Genomic DNA, 19,094 nt, shown 5'->3' on the forward strand with positions numbered 1-19,094 from the left:
GGATGCATATGTCTGGGCAGGCACAGGCTTCTAAGGATTGTGCTTTCAAACACTGGCAGGGCTTACCAGAGTTGGGCGAGGGTAGCCTCATCTGATCTGAGGATTATTGTCAGGCAGGAGGGTTTTAAAAATTTAAATCCCGGTTTTTTAACATGCAGGAAAACACCTGGCTTCCTACCCTGTGAAATAAATGGCTTCAGTTGGCTTCCTTGTTTTTTTTTTTAAAGAGTTTTTAGATGTAGTGTTTTTTTTTTCTTTCTTCATCAACAAAAGAACAGTCAGTGCCTAGCTATCCATCTACTGGCACCACTGTTAAGACTTGCAAAGGCTCCTAGATTTATACCTTCTGGTGACCCCATGGTTTACACCAAGTCCCCCACTCACTGCCTTTCCTTTAGCATTCAGTGCTGCCTTCTTGAGACAGGAGTACAAACAGACTCTTGGAAGTTTTACGGTATTTAATTAGTCATTTCTCTGTAGATATTCAAAGCTGGGTGTGCGTGTGTGCGTGCGCGTGCACACGGGTGCATTTTGCCTTTTGCCACATTGGTGGTTGTGTTTCTTTTCCATTTGCACAAGGCCACATTCAGAGTTCTTCCTCCCCGAGGGGAGGTTGCACATTTGTCACTTAATCTTCATCTCATTTCCTTCTGTTAGGATCACATAGCCCTTCCTGAGGTATTACCGTTTTTCCATTTCTTCTTTGCTCCCTCCTTTCTTTTAATAACTCTGGGAGACAGGGAGGCACCTTGTAAAGTTAATTTCCTCTGAAGCGTTCAAAGTGAAGGCATCTCTCAGCCCAGACACCACCACCCCTCCCCACCCCTCAGCGACGACGCACTCCCCTCCTCAAAGCCTTAGTCACCCTGGGTTGTGCCCGCCGCCCAGGACTCTCCATGCCGGGCTTCGTCTCAGGGGCACAGTGAACTGCTCTGTCTGGTGACCCTTTGGTCTGGGTGTGGGGACCCTAATTGGGAAGAATCTCCCCATTTATTTGCTCTCTTCCCTCCTCCCCTTTTTCACTTCCTCACTGCACTCCCCCTTCCCCTTCACTGCTTTCTGCTTCTCTCTGGTACTTTCAGGACTCAGAGGCTGGCTGCCTGCCTGTCCTGGGGATGGCATTTCCTCTTCAAAGGTCTGTGGCCTCCGCCACCCAGCTCTACCAGGCACACAAGCCTTTGGAATTGCTGTGGCTTTGCTGCCTGCCTGCCTACTTGGAAGGCAAGGGCAGTTTTTTAAACACCCCTTTGGTTTCTTGGGGTGAAGCTTTCCTCAATCCTGTTTTATTTATGTGAACATGATCTGTGGCTTTTGAATGTTTGCTTTTGAATGTTTGTGTTAATGGACTAAACTGAAAGCGTTTCCTCTTACCGGAGAGAGGGCCGGCACACACAGCTGGGGGCCAGGCCGCTCAACTCGGGCGAAACTGTCCCAAGAGGAACAAGTTACCAGCCAAGGAAGTCTGGAGGCTCCAAGAGGAATTCACTGAGGCCTTCATGGGCAGCCGCGGTCAGAGCTGGGATCATGGACTAGGCCACAAGGCTCAAGCAATTCCTTGGATTAACAGGGAGGGCTAAACTGGAGACACCTGTATTTTTGCAAAAGTGTTTTTTAAATTGTGCATATATTTACCAAAACTCTGTGTGGTTTCCAACAGCTTAGGTGTCTGATCTTTCGCCCATATTCCCAGCCTTCCGGGTCTCTCCTGGCAATCTTAAGAACTCCAGCTTGATCCCTGAATCATCTGTCTGTAGGTGAGCTATCATCTGAAAGTGTAGCACTATCCTAGCTCAGCCTACTAATGTGCTTCCTGTGTATTTCATTTCTCTTCTCTCTTTCTGGTACCTCAGACAGGAAGAAGCAAACACCCAAAGGATCCAGCAAATGCAGTTTTTCCATATCCAGTGACTGGATAACCTAGCACTGAAGTGAGGGAGAGAGGCAGGAGAGGAGCAACTGGGACCACACTGTGTGGAGGGAATGCCATCCTCAAATCTGCCATGAGGACCAAAGAATAGAGTAGAAGGCAGGGGCTCAGTCAGGGCTAGGCTCTCCTCAAGGGTGGACCCCCCCGTCCCACCACCACCAGTCCATAGCCTGTATAGCCCTGGGTCCAATGGCCCTGGAAATCTGTAAGCCCTTGAACCAAAGGTAGGGGACCTACCCGGACAATTTGTGTGAGATTATGGGCATGATGAGGGACACCTCTTTCTCTAAACAAGATGGAACAGAACTAGTTGAGACTCTACAAGCTGAAGCTAATGGAGGATTCACCAGGACTGTTGCCTAACTTACTAATCTCCTCAAATGAAGGAGCTGGCTATTGTTACAGCCTATAGAATAAACTGCGACAGAGAAGACTTGATGTGGGGCTCCACAGGATACAGAAGTTACAGTTCTTGAGGCAGAATACTCCAGGGTTTCTTATTTAAACTATGAGTTCAATGTTGGTGACCCTCACTGTTCAATTTACACCTTCTGCTTGGGCACAGTCTTCTAACTCCTTGGCTTCGTGCCCACTGATAACTCCATATTCTGAATCTCTCTACTGAACCTGAGACCAGACACCTCACTTACATGAGAATCACATATGTACTCAGTGTGACCCACAGCTAATCAATCCTTTTCTTCACCTGCCTCTAACCAGCTCCTCCTGGGCTACCCATTGTCATCACCAGTCATCCAGTTGCTCATACCAGAAATACCAGAGTTATCTTTGTCTCTTTCCTATAACACTTTAATCACCTAATCCTGTTCATCGTGCCTCCTAAATATCTCTTTATTCTGTGCATATCTCTGTATTCTTTGGGCACCAGACTAGTCCAGGCTACTATCTTTTCTTTTCTAGCTACCTAACTGGTCCTCTGTCTGGTGTGTTGGCTTCTGTTCTTCTCCCTTGGAGTCCACTCTCTCTACATACCATTTAGAATGGTGTATCTAAAGTACAATCTGATCATGTTTCTTGCCTGCCCAAAACCTTTGAGTAACTTTCTGTTGCTTTTCAGATAAAGTCCAAAGTCTAAATTCCAACCTTGCTTACTCTTTCCAGCCTCATCTGTTACCAGAGCAGAGACCATGGCTTTCCATTTCATTGCTGTTCCCTCAGCATCTAGAACAATATCTAGCAGAAGGTTGCTCTCTATAAATAGTAGTTGCATGGATGAATAAATGAATAAACAGAATTTCAGTGCATTTAAGAATAACCAAGGAGAAAGGAGAATGAGTGAAGACCAATATTAAAACCTCTCAAGGGACGCCTGGGTGGCTCAGTTGTTTAAGCATCTGCCTTTGGCTCAGGTCATGATCCCAGGGTCCTGGGATCCAGCCCCACATCGGGCTCCCTGCTCAGCAGGGAGCCTGCTTCTTCCTCTACCTGCCACTCCCCCTGCTTATGCTCTCTCTCTCTCTCTCTCTTTCTCTGACAAATAAATAAATAAATAAATAAAATCTTAAAAAAAAAAAAAAGAAAGAATTTTTGTTCATATTCTAAGACTTAAGTATTTTAATCCCAGAGCTGGAAAAGTGGAAAGTTCTTGAACAAGCATTGCACAAAATGTAACAAATAGGATGGTCTCCATTTTTCTTCCCCACAGGTTCCCCTTCTGGATGTGAGGAGCATGCTATCTGTCAAATTATCTATATGACTGTGGGGACTGGGCAGGTTTACAAGGTGAAGAGAAGAAATGGCAATTGTAAAGTTGAGTGTAAGGGATAGTTTGGTTGGTTTTCAGCTAACGAGCATCCATTTCACTTCTTAAGGGTACTTCAGTTTCCTTTTGAAGAAGGATCTCTTTCCTGTTGGATTCGATTAAGAGCCTGCCCTTCCTTGAGGCCCAAGTTAAGCCAATAAAATGCTTTCTTCCTAGAATTAGACTCTTGGGGGTGCCTGGGTGGCTCAGTCGGTTAAGCATCTGACTCTTGATTCAGGTCACGATCTTGGGGTCATAAGGTCGAGCCCCACGTCATGCTCCATGCTGAGTGTGGAGCCCTGCTTGAGATACTTTTTCTCCCTCTGCCCCTTCCCCTGTTCGCATGCTCTCTCTCGCTCTCAAAAAAAAAAAAACAAAGAATTAGACTTGAGCCCAGAGATCAAGAAACTTAAAACATTTGCTATTTGGAGGTGACCTTCCAGCCATACCATGCCTGCTGTGAGACCACCATGGTGTTCCTGGGGCCCAGTCATCAATTAGTTAACTCAATAGGGGTCTCCCAGTAGTTGTCTAATATGTTTCTTTCTCCATAACTTGGTCTGAGTTGTTTCTGTTACATATAACTGTTAGTGTGATAATGGTGGTACAAGGGAACATTATCAGAATACATTTCTGACATCTTTTAATGCTTTGGACCAAAGCCATTAAATGAATCCAAGAATAAACACCAGGTACAATTTGACCTTAGGAGTTCAATTATGATTGACTGTCCTGACACGGAAATGTGTAACATTCACATGTGGATCTTCGTAGGAATCAATAGCTCAAAATATCACTGTTTTGGTGGTCATCTGTATCAAAAAGAAACCAAAATCACACTTTCAGCTTTGTCTTTCATTGTAGCCATAGTAAAAAGAAGGACTAAAAATTATGATCAGCCATACTACTGGCCAAAGACAAAATAAGTACCGTGCTCTTGTCTGTCAGTTCTGCCAAAATTTAAAAACTGGCACTCTCCATTGTTGATGAGAATGTGAACAAAGGGTACTCTTTCATAGTTGGTAGAAGTGCAAATTGGTCAATCTTCCTGGAAGGCAATTTGGCAGTGCCTATCAAAATTTAACACATGCATACCCTTGATCCAGCAGTTCTCCTTAAAAAGAAAAACAACAAAAGGATGCAAATATAAGAATGTTCATTGTGACATTAGTTTGTACTATCAAAATATTAGAAACAACTTAAATGTTCCTTAATAGGCTGAATATATTATATGGTATAGTTTTACTGATTCATGATTCATTCAGGAGTCATTAGAAAAAATGTGGTTGATAAGTAATAGAAGTAGAATCCACAATATTTTAAGAGTGTAAAAAGTTACAGAATAATGTGAATAAAAAATTCTTTTAAAAAACACAAAGCTATACATAAATTTAGTGAATATATGTATATGTATGTAAATATGTCTAAATGTGCACAGAAAAGTTACAGAAGTATCCATACTGAACAGTTATTGCTGGTTACTCTTGATGAATGGGGAGAACAATGGAATGGGAAAGTTTGATTTTTTTATTTTGTATCTTTGGTATTACTTGAATTTTTATTGCCTTTGTGTTACCTTTATAATTTAAAAAAGTTGAATAACTTCGGTAATTTAAAAAAGAACAGAAAATGAATAAAACCTACTAAAATGTAAGGAAATAATCAAAAACCAGAGAAAGTAACCTTTCCAGAGGTTTTGACCCACTTGTCTAGACAGGTGGAAGCTGAGGGACCAGCTATACCCAGGAAACAGCCAAGTTTCTGTAAGAGAACCACCCAGCAGGCCAGAGGAGCACCTCCTGGAAGCTTTACCCTGGGCTGGGTGGAAATCACCCCCTACAGGAATTAGAATTGCGTATTTGATTGTTTTTATTGGCTCTGCCCTTCTTACCTTGAATACCTCCTTCTTTTGTTCATGAACATTTAATTTGTCATCTTGTTTATGGCTGAAGCAAGATTCCTGTCTATCTAATGAACTTAATGATTCTGACGTGAGTGTCTAACAGACAGTAATTAGAACCTCTTTGGCTCATTGGGATGGCATAATACCACCAGATGCCTGCTTTTGATGCTGCCTTGTTTGGGCAGAAAATTTATTTATTTGTATTCTACTTTATTCCAAAACACATTGTAGGTCAAATACACTGTTTTTGTTTTTAAATCAGAAAATGGTGAATGAAAGAAAAATAAGGGTATAAAAACAAGATTAAGCCAACAGTGAAGTTACCACACAGGCTACATGCTTACCCAAAGTTTTATGTACTTAATTTGGTTCTGAGTTTCCCAGTAGCCAATGTAAAGTGGACATGATCAGGTGCAGATTTTTTTTTTCAAATATTTTATTTATTTATTTATTTGACAGAGAGAGAGAGCCAGCGAGAGAGGGAACACAAGCAGGGGGAGTGGGAGAGGAAGAAGCAGGCTCCCAGCGGAGCAGGGAGCCCGATGCGGGGCTCGATCCCAGGACCCTGGGATCACGCCCTGAGCCGAAGGCAGATGCTTAACCGACTAAGCCACCCAGGTGCCCCTCAGGTGCAGAATTAAAGTGATAGTCTTGGTTTTCCTGAGCAGTGAAAAAGGACAGATTCTCAGTGAGGTTGGATATATACATATACATACGTGGGGAGGGGGGCAGTGCTGAGAAGGAAAGTGTTCTACTGTAGTCCTATGGACTTGAGAGCTGATTCCTGACTAATGTCAGTCAACTGATGGTCCTTTTCCAAGGCGGCAGTAATTTCCTTCTTTCAAATGAACCTTGAGTCACTTTGACCCTTTGAATTGTTGTCCCTCCTCTCCAGAGGAATGCTTGTCCCTTTTCTCAAAACCATAAGCCTGGGGAAGAATGCTACTTTGTTCAAGTTATTCTTGATACTTTGGAACTTCCTAAAGCTCCTGTCATGTGGTTCCAAGTTTAACCATAGCCACTTTGGACATGGTTTTGTTTCCACAGTGATGTGTGTCAGCAACCACAGAGTGAGCTTCTTGTATTTTTATATCAATATGATACCCTTTGTTTATTTGTTCCTCAGAGGTTTCACTTTCGCTTATGTAATGGACTATGGCATTTTACAGTCATTACCTCATGCTGGGATCTCCTTTTTCTTTGTACCTCCTGATGCGTCATATTCTTGACTCTACTCCCTTGGATCTCTTGTATACAATGCCCTGAGCTGGTGGGTGGGAGTGGGTGGGAGCCAGATTATATGATGACTTCTCCACCCTTCCTCACACAAGAGCTGCTTAGGTTTATCACCACACCATTTCTGTACTCAGTCTTTTGGCATCTTTCAGAATGTACACTGGCTTAAAACTACAGCCACTATCAAAAGCAATGGGTTTTGATGGGGCTGGAAGACTCCAGGCTTCACTTCTGGGTTGGGCACTGGGCATACAGAGTTTCCTGAACCCTGGAGCTACATTGACTATTCCCACAGGGTCTGGAGCTGGAAGTGGTCAGTCTCCTATGCGTACCCCCTGTCCAAGCCCACACTATAAGAAGATCTTGAAGGAAACACACATCTCAAAATATGATCTTCCTTCCCTTGGGGCTCATTTTCCTGAGCTCCTCCATATTCTTATATACAGCTGTCTACTTAGATGTGTGATAAGCTTCTCAAGCTTAACATGCCCAAAACAGAACTCCTGCTTCATGTTCCCACCTCACCCCCACCCAAGTGTTACTCTTCTGCTCTTCTCCATCTTGGAAAACGGCACCACCCTTCATCTAGTTGCTCAATCCAAAAATAGGAATCATGCTTGATTCCTCCTTTTCTTTCCTTCACCTTTTACATAAAAAAAAAAAAAAAAAAAAAAACAGCTAAATCCAAACACTTTTCTCCATATGCACAGCCATCATCCTGGTCTAAGTTTTTGTCATCTTATGCCTGGACAACTGAAATCGCCAACAAGGCTCCTTGCTTCCATTCTTGCCCCCACTACAATCCATTCCCACACCACACAGTGGCCAAGGTGACAGAGCACACTGCTTCCTACACTTCAAACCTTCCAATGACTTCCTGCTGCTCTCAGGAAAAAAGAAAAAAAAAAAAAAACCATTTCTCCTGCCCACCTCTCAGATCACATGTCATATCACTCACTGTTTCACTCACGGAACTCCAGACACACTGGCTTCTTTCTCTTCCTTAAAAATGCTACCTTATTTCTTATCCAATGCCCTTGCAATTGCTATATATGTTGCTTAGGATGTGTTCTTTCACTTGACTTCTTATAATTGAAGTCTCACTTCTTCAATGAAATCCTAATCCAAATATATCTATTAAATAACCTGTTTACTTCCATCATATCACTTCTTATAATCAAAAAGGATCTTGAGTATTAGTTTGTTCACTTATTTATTATTTGTCTTCTTCATCCAGAACACAAGGTCAATAAAGACAAGGATTTTGTCTATTTTGTTCACAAGTGTATCTCTGGTGAATTTTTTAAATAAATAGGTGTATGAAGTTATGGACAAGCAAATGCTATAGCACATGTGTCAGTTCAACTTAGTAAACATTTATTGGGCATCTACTATGTACCAGGCACTTGCCAGATGCTTTAGATTCAAAGATTAAACAACCCTACTTCTTTCCCTTAATCCTGGAAATATTTTAGCCATTTTCTCTAAATATTGTCTTTCTCGCATTTCTTTTTTTTTTCTTCCTGGCCTCTTTAACATCTTGTTTCTTATTTCTTTGCCTTCCCTTTTTTTGCTGTATCCTGAGTAATGTGTTCAGATTTATCTTCCAGTTCTCTAATTCTCTCTTTATCTGTATCTATTCTACTTGCACTCACTTTCTGTTTCTTATTTTAATAATTATACTTTTTTTATTTTCAGAAGTAGTATTTTTTCTCAATTCTGCCTGGTCTTTTTAGATTCTGTTTATTCATTTTTCATGTTTTGTTTCCCTTTTCTATTGCTTTAAACATTTTAAACAATTGATATTTAGCATATGATAACTGTTATATAATGTCTAATTCTGTTCATTGTGGTTTCTACTGGCTTTCACTCATAGTAGCTTGCATGTTTCCTAATGTAGTTATCATTTTAATTGTGATTTTATGTTCAGTGGGACTTTATCTGTTTTAGACTCCTATGAAACTTGTAGAATGTCCTTCTACAAAAGATCAGCTTCTTTCTGCCAGGTGCCCTAGTATGCTACCAACCTGGGGCCACTTTAAACTAATTTTACAGCTGAAGTTTCCCAGACCAGGTAGATGTATAAATTTCAAATCCTACACTTGTGTGAGGGAAGATTGTGTTTTAACATCTCATGGTCTAGGCTTAGACAGACATTTCTCTTCATTGCAGATAGGCAGGCTTTTTTTTTTTTTTTTCTATTCCTTTCATTTAGTATGTATCCCTTTGTGGGTCTCACTTTTATGAAGAATTCTCTATTCCAGCTCTCCATCTTTTGAGGGAACTACGCCTGGTCTTGTGTCTCCCATAATGGCCCTAAAACCAAGCCTCAAAGTCACTGGGATAGACAGACTTTCCAAAGCAGCAGAGCTCCAGTGGCAGTTTACCACTTTGAATCCTAGTCCGTGTGCATACACGCATGTATGTGATGAGGATTTCCCTAATTTGCATGAGAGTTTCACTATGTATTTAAAAGTATATTTGGTATATTTTATCTAGGATATCCAGATGATCTGTCTTATAGCTAGAAACACAATACTCTGCCTTCTGTGAACATGTGATATTGTTCTGGGAGACAGAAACATCTGTTCATCCAACCATCAACATTTTTATTGGTTTTTCTGTATCAGACACTAATAACCAGGTACACATAAAAATATGCTGAGAGGCAATGCCCACAGTGATGTGAGGATATAGGGGTAAAAGAGACCAATTCTAATGGGGGATCTGGGAAGACTTTGCAGATAAAAAGGTGTTGGAGCTGGATAATAATAATAGTACCTAATTTTTATCTCATGCTTATTCTGGACCAAGCACTGTGGCAAGTACTTAACATGTACGGTCACATTATCCTTACAAGAAAGCATAAAATAGGTACTATTCGTAGCATCTGAGTTTTACAACTGAAGCATAGAGAATTTGAGTAATGTTCCCAGTCATACAGAAAGTAATTGGCAGTGCCTGCATATGAATTCAAGCAGTGTGAATCCTGATCCAGGGTTTTTAGCTACTATGCTATATTGTGCTTGAACAGACAGGGATCGGGGGAGGGTGTTCCATCCAGGAAGCAAATGATGCCTATATCCTAGATGACTGTGAGGATTGTTTGAGATACTGTAAGGAAAACCACATGACAAGCACTCGATAAATGCCTACTGTGTTTTCTCTTTAACTTTGTACCTTTAGGGATGGAGCCATACTATATCCATGAAGATAGCTTCACCCCCACAGAACCTGATGTTGACTAGTGGTTAATCCCTTGGCTGATTTGTCGATGGAACTAAATGTTACTTTGACGGTAGCTTTAGCACTTGGAATTGTATTGCAGTACAGCTCTCAAAGCACTTTTACATCTATCAGCTCAGTTTATCAGCACATCAGTTCTCGGAGGTAGGGCACATATCTGGCTTTAGTGACAAATGTGAGTTTTACTGAGGTGGGAATAGCTTTGTCTTGGGTGAAGGGTAAATTATGAATTCTGCAACCGGATGAAAAGACCGAAAAAGACTGACTGTGGGGCTCTAGATAGCCTCAGGAAGGAAGTGGTGGTAGGAGGCCAGGCTTCGATTCCTGAATGGTCTCTCTAGTTCCAATCTTGTCATCAGCAATATGTGAGAGCCTCTCTTTGAGTCTTAGCTGCCTCCTGATTCAGCGACTGCTAAATGCTTGAAGTGGGCTTCCCTTCACGTGATGCCTGCCACACTTTGTGGTCGATGCTCCTCTTTAGACTGATCTCTGTAAGAGCAGAGACTCCTTATTCACTGGTTGTAACTCCAGCATCTAGAACATATCTGACATGGAAGGTGATCAAATATCTAGTAACAAATGATGAATGAATTATTTGGATAAAAAGGAAAGAAGAGAGGAGAAACAAGGTCAGTGTCGTAGATTCAGATCTCAGGAATGGGGAGAGGAAGCAAGCAGGAACCATGAGAAGGTTGAGCCAGAGAGTTGGTCCTACCAGAATGTGGCACTCAATGAGCTAAGTGTGGTCATGTCTGATTACAAAGCACGTTAAGAGTCAAGGGGTTTCCCTGGTGAGTTTAATCACAGGCTGCCCTTTCCATTTGTTTAGCCCCACCTTATTTTAAAGGTAGCACACACATAAAATGTAGCACTGGCCTTGCCCAAAGGGCCACAAATTCCAGAGAGCTGAGAAAGCTCGATTAGTGGCATGTGTATCAGTGAGATTTTACACTGGTGAGGGATTGCAGAGCACTTTGTGAACATGGCCCAAATAAGCTTTCATCTGCAAAATAAGCCTCCATTCCTTTGGGATCCCCTTTCTCTCTCTGTCTTCAAAGTCCTAGGTCAAAGTTCAGCCTCTTGTACTGACATGCATTTCTGGGTTCACCTCTGGGAGCAGCTTGCCCTTCCTCTTCACCCTAGTACTTCCCTTTCCTTCTCTCTTGCTCAGGGTCTACTTCAGCAGACCTTCCACAGACCAAAGAAGCCACAGGCCTCCAGGAAACAGCCCTTTCTTTTGTCTGGAGCATTACGATACAGGGTTAGATTTGGCCCAAGGAACAGCATGATTAGATCAGCAGATCAACCCGAAAGTTATAGAAACAAGATGTGCTTACCCACAATTACAAAGGGACGCTGTGGTTCTCCTACATTAAAACTTTTGGATCCTGGGTGCAGGTAGAGTCTTTGGGATCAACAAGATGGGGATCTAAATGCGCATCCCAGGAGAGAACCAGCTACCGGCTGTGGCTCATCGCACGTCTGAAGCGTCTCCTCACCCAACTATGAAAATGACCTAATTGTGTACAGACAACAGCAATTGTACAGGGAAAATAATACAGTAATGCAAATATTCAAACCAAATTGGAAAAGCAAAGCAAGAAGGAGCCAGAAAACATTAGATCATTCAAATTGCAACCTGGCCAAGACAGCATCTGGGCGTGCATCCTCTGTCCAGCTTTTGTTCACATACCATCCCTAATGCTTCTTTGCATTTATAGAATAATGGCTCGGTATTTGCACAAAACCCTTTGTGTGACTGCATTCTAAGGAACAAGGTTCTCACAGTGTCCCTTCAGAAGGGTCAGAGAATTCCGCAGTGGAATGCTTTAATAGGCCTCCAGTTCAGAAAGGGCCTTTCTCTCGCTGGAGGGAGGGGTGGGGGAGTGATGTACCTTTGGCCAGCGTATATATTTTAATTGTATGACCAGGGCAGGCTGTGCTCATTTTCCTTCCTCACTGGGTCATTTCCACCTTAGTTCTGAAAACAGAAACCAATTGATTAAAAAAAGAGCCTTCCTGAAACCTTGGATCCCCTCTTTGGATCCGGACAAAAAGCAGGGATGTTCCCACTCCCAGCTGCCCCCTCCATATCCTAAAGCTGGTTCAAGTTGGCCCAAGAGTCTGAGGAATAATGTGGTCTCTCTGTGCGCCCTTACTTGCTTGTCTCCAATGAGTGGTCCCCACCCCCTTCTATGGGGAAGTCCCAGGCTCTGGAGTCAGCCGCCCCAGGCAGAACCCGGCTCTGCCACTGCAGGATCTTGGACAGGACAGACTACCTCTGAAAGCTTTGGATCGCTCATGCGTTAAAGCAGAATAATCATACTGCCCCCTGGGTTTGTGAGGGTGAAATCTTATAAAGAGCTCCTCAGAGTGCCTGGCACCTACTAAGTGTTCCAGAAGGGGCAGGCTTCCTTGTATCACCACTTGGCTGTCCCTCACCTCCTCCCCGCCACCTCAGAGGATCACCGGGTACCTCAGCACAAGTCCAGTGAGGACGCCGCCAAGGAACATATTCTTCAGGGTTTAGCACCTGTCATAACCAGTTTCTCAGGTTCGAGGACCGGAGAATGGCATTTCCCCGGTGGATTCCTTCCCCCTTCAGCTGAAGTGAGTGCTGGACCTTCCTATAGGAACAGGAGCCAGTCCGGCCCCAACCCCAACTGACCGGTTGGAGATGTCTTCGTTTCCGAGGCGTCTGCATTTGTCAGGGCAGAGGAAGCCTTAAAAAGTGTGGGCTCCGGGGAGGAGAGAGAACCAGAGGGGAAAGCAGGGACCGCAGACAGACAAACCCGCCTTTACCTGCATCACGGCAGCCGGTCCCCTGGAGGCACAACCAGGACGGAGCCACCGCACAGGTCGCACTGGGGCAGGTTCCCCAGCACCCTAGCAGCCAGGGGCCACGCGAAGTAGAGTAAAAGAGAAAAAAAGTCCTGGATTCAAATCCCTGCACTCTTCCTTCCCAGCCGTGTCACCTTGGGCCAGTTGCTGTCTTCCGGGAGGGTGGAGGCCTTCGTTGGTAAAATGTGGCTAATCCCGTCGCGGGAGGCTCGTGAGGAGGATGCAACGGGCCGCGGAGGGCACGCGCCTGGGCGCGCGGAGGGAGCGCGAGGGGATGCCAGGGCCGGGCGGCTCCCGCGGCCCCGAGTCCCGCGCAGCACCGGGCGAGCCGGGAGGGGCCGGAACCCCCCCCCCGCCCCGCCCCACAGCCACGAGTGGTCCTGCGGGGCGGCTCGCGCCTGGCCTCCTGAGGGGACCGGACCCGGCGTGGTCGCCAGAGCCGCTCTGAGTGCCACAAGACTGGGAGCACGGCCCCGGGGTCTCCGCGTGCGTCCAGCGCCAGCGGCGGGAGCTCCTGGGCGGGGACTGGCGCTCGCGCGGAGGGCAGTGGCCATTGTCCCGCAGGAGGCCCGCGCGGCCAGACGGCTCATCGGTCACCGGATGGGGGCCCTGCTTAGTCACAAGTGTTGCAACCCAGTTTCTGTTCTAAAACTATCACAACGGAAAGAGAAGATTTAAAGTAAAGAACCAAGTGTATGTTTGTATTTGTTACCAAGGGATTCGGTTCAACTGCATACACATGTCGTTTTTTTTGTTTTTTGGGTTTTTTGGTTTTTTGGGTTTTCTTTCTTTCTTTCTTTCTTTCCTTTTCTTTTCTTTTCTTTTCTTTTCTTTTCTTTTCTTTTCTTTTCTTTTCTTTTAAACCTTCCAAGCTGTGTACTGCAGTGGACAAAGATTACACCATGTTTGTGTTGCAGTGTTGCTATGGAAGTGCATATGGTTTTATTTGGTGGAAATTTGCAGAGAAATTGAAGGAAGTCATATGCATGCATGGCAAACAAACATGAAGTTTCAGGAAACAGGCCTCCAAACAAATACTGGAATTAAGGGGGGCTCTTGACAATAACTTAAAATCTGTAATACTAGTGCATGAATGCAGCTCCACCTGCCTGGGTCCTAACCCAGGAGGCAGGGGAGGTAGAGTCAGGCAGTGGAGTTTAATCCGATCTGCCACTAACTGGCCAGGTGTCTTTGGCCGAGTTACTGGGCCATGGCTGGCCATTTTTTCTATCTCTGGAACAGAGAGCAATTATCCTTACTGTGCATCGCTTTGTTGAGAGAAAACAAGATCACTGGTCATGAGCACCATACATAGTAAGTGCTCATTAAATGGTAGCCGTCATTCTGGAGTGGTGACAGCATCCCATTTATGCTCCAAGGCTATGGGCTTGTTCATCAAATATCTTTTGGGCTTTGAGGTTTGGAGCACTTTGGGGAAGCCAGGGGTGTTCAGTGCTGGCCCAACTTGGTTTTGTGTACAGTTATCGTCAGACTGGACAATTGCTAAAAAGTATATATACTTCAGCTGTCAAGGGAATTGAAAGGTCACCCTCCTGCAAGCAGTAAGGGTGCTGAGTCTCAGCAAGTTGGTGACACTGTCAGAAACAGTGGAACAGTGTGTCCCTCTCAGCATTTGGCTCTGATCTCCCCACTCCATGTCGCCAGCAGTGGTCAGCATAGGCCTCAGCACCTCCAAGAGAACAGAAGGCCCATCTCCAAAGTGCTCACACCTGCTTCCTACTCTGAATGAACATTTATATTTATATAATTATAATTATAATTGTAATGTTTTAAAATCTTCATTTAAATCTTCAGGTTTGATTCATGTAGATCGAAATCTTCCAGGAAAATACTCTGTATACACTTTTTGTATGGCTTGAGTTTTGAAAGATTCACAGACCTGCTGAAAGGCTGTCTTGCCCCACCCTACCCCCCACTACTTTCTCCAGTACACACACTGGAGGTTGGCAGAGCGCACTGAGAGCTTGTGCCAACCTTTATCAGGTTACTGGATCTAACTGGGCCTCTGTTTTCTGATCTGGAAAACGAAGATGCTGGATTAGGTGATTTCTGAAGTCCTTCTAGACCTACGTGGCTATGACAGTATGCCATTCATCTATGTTGAATAGAACACAAGAGGTCTCTTTCAGCATTCTAGACCATTGATGTTCTAACCTACATTAGGAAACAAAGAGAAAAAAGTCTGTATCCTCCCTCAACCTGAGTGTTCTAGTTTCTCTTTAAAAAAAAGCATCTAAAATATACTGACTCACCCACGCTTTTCATAGGCATGCTTTTCATGGGCATGGGGCCTTGCCCCAAGCCGGGGACTCCACAGTTAGGCGAACTGTTCCTCACCCTGCCAGCACATGGGTAATGCTGATTGAATGGACTTTTGTCTTTGTGTCTGCTTAACACCTTCATTAGGACTGAAGTCAAGTTTCTAAAACTAACAAATAGTAGAAAAGGGGAGGGGGACCTAACCAATTTTGTTTTTAAACTATATGCCATATAACTTTGTCATCATTCTGTCTATAATTCAATTAAAGTTTTTTTCTGACAAAATTAAGGGACATATGTTCACTCATTCAGTCTACATAATAGAATGGTCAAGGTGTGTGTTTAGACAGGAAATGTGTAAATCTCTTTTTATGTATGTATTATTGCTACAATCGTAAACTTGAGAAAAATGTCTGCCACAAATGGCTACTGGCACCAGTCACCTCATTAGTGCAATAAATATTGCCTTTCACATTAAACACATTAGCATGTTTCTCTGGCTAATGATAGGATTACTAATGACTCTCAAAGCTCATAACTTCTCCCCTTGTTTCTGCCTCACAACTACCGTGGTCTTGGGTGACACATTGGCCGAGACAGGGGAATGAAAGTCAACTCACCGGCTCTGCTCCCAGCTGTGTGTCACACACCGACCGTGTGACTTTGGACAAGCCTTTTACCCTTTCTGGACCTGGGGTTCCTCACCTGAAAAACAAAGGACTCCGTCTTGGGCCATCTCTAAGGTACCTTCTGGTGTGGACAGTCAAGGATCCTGTCATCCTTCCTCCAGCCTGGAGAGGCTCTCTGCTGCCAGCTACTGTTGACTCTCAGAACTTCTATTCCCACGAGGCTGATTCCAGTCTATACCAGCTCTAAAAATCCTTGGCCCTTGCACTCTATACTGTTCTTCCTAGAATCAAGAGTGCAGCTTTTGCTCAGACTTGGGAGTCAAAACTCCAGAGTCAATAAGAGCCTCCTCCCGTTTAAAGACGAATTCAAGAACCGTAGTCCTTCCTGGGGTAGGTAGATCATATTTCCTGTGTGTTTGCTCTGTCACCTGATGTTTGCTTATCTTCTATTCAATCATTCGGGGTGAACATTCCATTTTTTGCCCTCTTCAGATTCCAGCCAGTTGAGCTTGTGGGCCCTTATGAAAACTTTCCCTGTGGGTATTTTTCATCTCTATTCTCTTTTTTAGAGAAGTTCCCAGGAAGGAATGTGGAATACAGCCAAACAGGGTGGTAGATGGTTCTCCAGGAGTGGCCTCCATAGGCTCCTGGGCCAGAGAAACAGCAGCCCTTGGTGATAGAGACTAAAGGTTGGCTCTGGCTTTAACTAGCCTTGAGAGTATGTGGTCCTCCCCTGTATCTTTTTCTTTTTTTTTTTTTTAAGATTTTTTTTTTTTTATGTGACAGAGAAACAGCCAGTGAGAGAGGGAACACAGCAGGGGAGTGGGAGAAGAAGAAGCAGGCTCCCAGCAGAGGAGCCTGATGTGGGGCTCGATCCCAGAACACCGGGATCACGCCCTGAGCCGAAGGCAGACGCTTAACGACTGCGCTACCGAGGCGCCCCGCTCCCCTGTATCTTTTAATTCTGCCTGCAATGGGTATATAACACCTTTCAATATGTACCAGACAGAGAAGTCACTGTAAAGCCGCATGCCTTAAACAGTACTCTGTAACTCATCAAAGAAAATCTTTACAAAGCATTTAAACGGAATATTCTTTCTGGACTTGGGATAAGGTTTGTTTTCAACTTCTCCTGTAAGCTCTTTATTCTTTTGTTCCTATGTTTATTCTTTTTTTTCTTTTCTCTTCTTCTACATCCTAAGTGAAAACCAGGGGATGATTTCTGGATTATCTTGAGTTTTCAGTAAATTTTTGCTGCTAAATTTCCCAAATGAGATCAGAATACCCTGGAGCCACTATACTTATTTGTTATAGGTTGTCACGTAAATAGAGAAGAGCTCTTCTGGGGGGGCCCATGCAGTGAAGCCTTCCAGGAGAAGGCCTTTGTGGGGAGAAGGAATGCAACGGACCAAAGCAAGAAGCGTGGTATTATTCTGGTAAAGCAGAGTCTGCCACAGGGCACATCATCTGCCTCCCCCTCTTCTGCTGGACCCAGTGCAGGCAGCATGTGGTGCTTGGGAAGGGCCTTTCTGAAAGGCGAACCACAAGAATGCAGTCCTGCGTGTTGCCTCCTGAGCCACTCAGGGCAGTGATGATTGGCCCCACACGAATGTGCCGATTGGTTCTGCCGCTTAACAGCTCATATCTGGAAATAGATACTCGTGTCATTGCCAGACTAGGGATGGGGGTGAGGTTGGGGACTGATTTGACAGCTAGGGATTTCAAATTCGTAAGTGCGCAGCCCAAGCTGGACAGCGTGTCCAGCTTTGTCCTGTTGGGACGTTGTTCCTGCCATGTGTGTGGCAGTTCCTTTCCCAAACGGGTATTTTGTTCTGAGTCCTAGGGCAGAAGAGAGCAAAGAAACAGATGGAATACATTAACTACATCTCTTTTCTTAGGCCCTTTGCTGATATTAAAGCTGCTTAGCTCTTTACTTGGAAGTAGTTTCGACTCCACTTTAAAAGTAACATTTGCAAAGGGAATGCAAACCAGTGCTTTGTCATGATTCCTCATGTTCAGGGAATTCGAGATTTGAGCTCTTGGCGGAGTGACGGAGGCCTCGAGCAGCATGTCTTCCTGAGCTGTGGCTGCAGAGATGCTGATCTGAGGGCAGGGCTGCTGTGCCTTTCTCCCTCTCCTCCCTCCGGTGCGACTTTCTGCGCAGACCTCAACCCAGGGCTGCTGGTTTTCATCACTGCTTCAGCTGGAGGTGCATTTTGGCCAGCTGTGGACTCCTTAAGGCATTTACAAAGCCACTGAGGGGAATTCAAGGGTCTCGAGGGCAAGGTGGAGGGACTGTGCATATCACATGCAAAACCTCCAACCGGCGGGGGCAGGAGGGGCAGGAGCAGAGCTTTCATGATTCAAGGATACTGTTACATAGCCATTGAAATTCGGTGACATGGATGAATCTCACCAGGATAGTGGTGAATGAAAGGAGCCAGACGCAAGACTATGAGCAGTAGGATGCTTTCCATAAAACCTACATAGACAGACGAACCTAATGTAGTCTGTTCAGGAGTCAGAAGAGTGGTTACCCTTGGTGAGGGGATGGGTCGTATCTGGAAAGTTGCTGGGGAGGGATTCCTGGGGAACGGGTGATGTTCTGTTTCTTGAGCAGGGTGCTGGTTATACGGTGTGTTCAGCTTGTGAAGATTTATCCAGCTGTAAATATATGTACAGTATATGCACTTTTCTGTATGTACATCATATTTCTGTATGTACATCATATTTCAATAAAAATAATTAATTAAGAGGCAGGTCTATGTACAGTGATGTGGAACTATCTCTAAGGTATATAGTTAAGTGGAAAATGCACATAACAGAGCAATATGCAGAATATGCTATTCATTGTGTAAAAAATATTTGTGTAGGTATGCAATTGTATATGGAAGGCTACTGGGAAGAGTGGTTGCCCTGTGGTGCCTGGAGACAGAGGTAGGAGGAGAACTTGCTTTTTACTCCATGTCTTTTTTGTGCCTTTTGAAATTTGTATCGTACATATGAATAGAACATTAAAATTATTAATAAAATTATTCATTAAAACATTAATTAAAGAAGATATTATGCTAAGTGAAATAAGCCACAGAAGGACACAGAAGGACAGATACTGTGATTGCACTTATATGAGGAACTTTAGAGTAGTCAAGTTCATAGAGACAGAAAATAAAATGGTGGCTGCCAGGGGCTCAGGGGAGGAGGGGATGGGTTTTTGTTTAATGGGTGCAGAGTTTCAGTTTGAGAAGATGAAGTTCTGGAGTTGGATGGTGG

At 44.2% G+C, this 19,094-nt stretch overlaps 1 long non-coding RNA gene across 2 annotated transcripts; it reads right to left on the minus strand.

The window, feature by feature from the left end:
- Positions 1-255: 255 nt before the first annotated feature.
- LOC103662950 lies at positions 256-13,368 on the minus strand. 2 transcript variants are annotated; one of them, XR_568608.2, is made up of 5 exons: positions 12,877-13,368; positions 11,970-12,055; positions 11,412-11,590; positions 4,620-4,803; positions 256-4,501 (listed from the first exon to the last, which is right to left on the minus strand). It is a non-coding gene; the product is annotated as an uncharacterized LOC103662950 (long non-coding RNA). The 2 variants fall into 2 exon arrangements; XR_568609.2 differs by lacking the exon at positions 12,877-13,368 and adding an exon at positions 12,551-12,736.
- Between the last annotated feature and the right edge of the window lie 5,726 nt (positions 13,369-19,094).

This window comes from Ursus maritimus, unplaced genomic scaffold (genome assembly GCF_017311325.1).
Source record: "Ursus maritimus isolate PB19 unplaced genomic scaffold, ASM1731132v1 scaffold_12, whole genome shotgun sequence".
Taxonomy (NCBI): domain Eukaryota; kingdom Metazoa; phylum Chordata; class Mammalia; order Carnivora; family Ursidae; genus Ursus; species Ursus maritimus.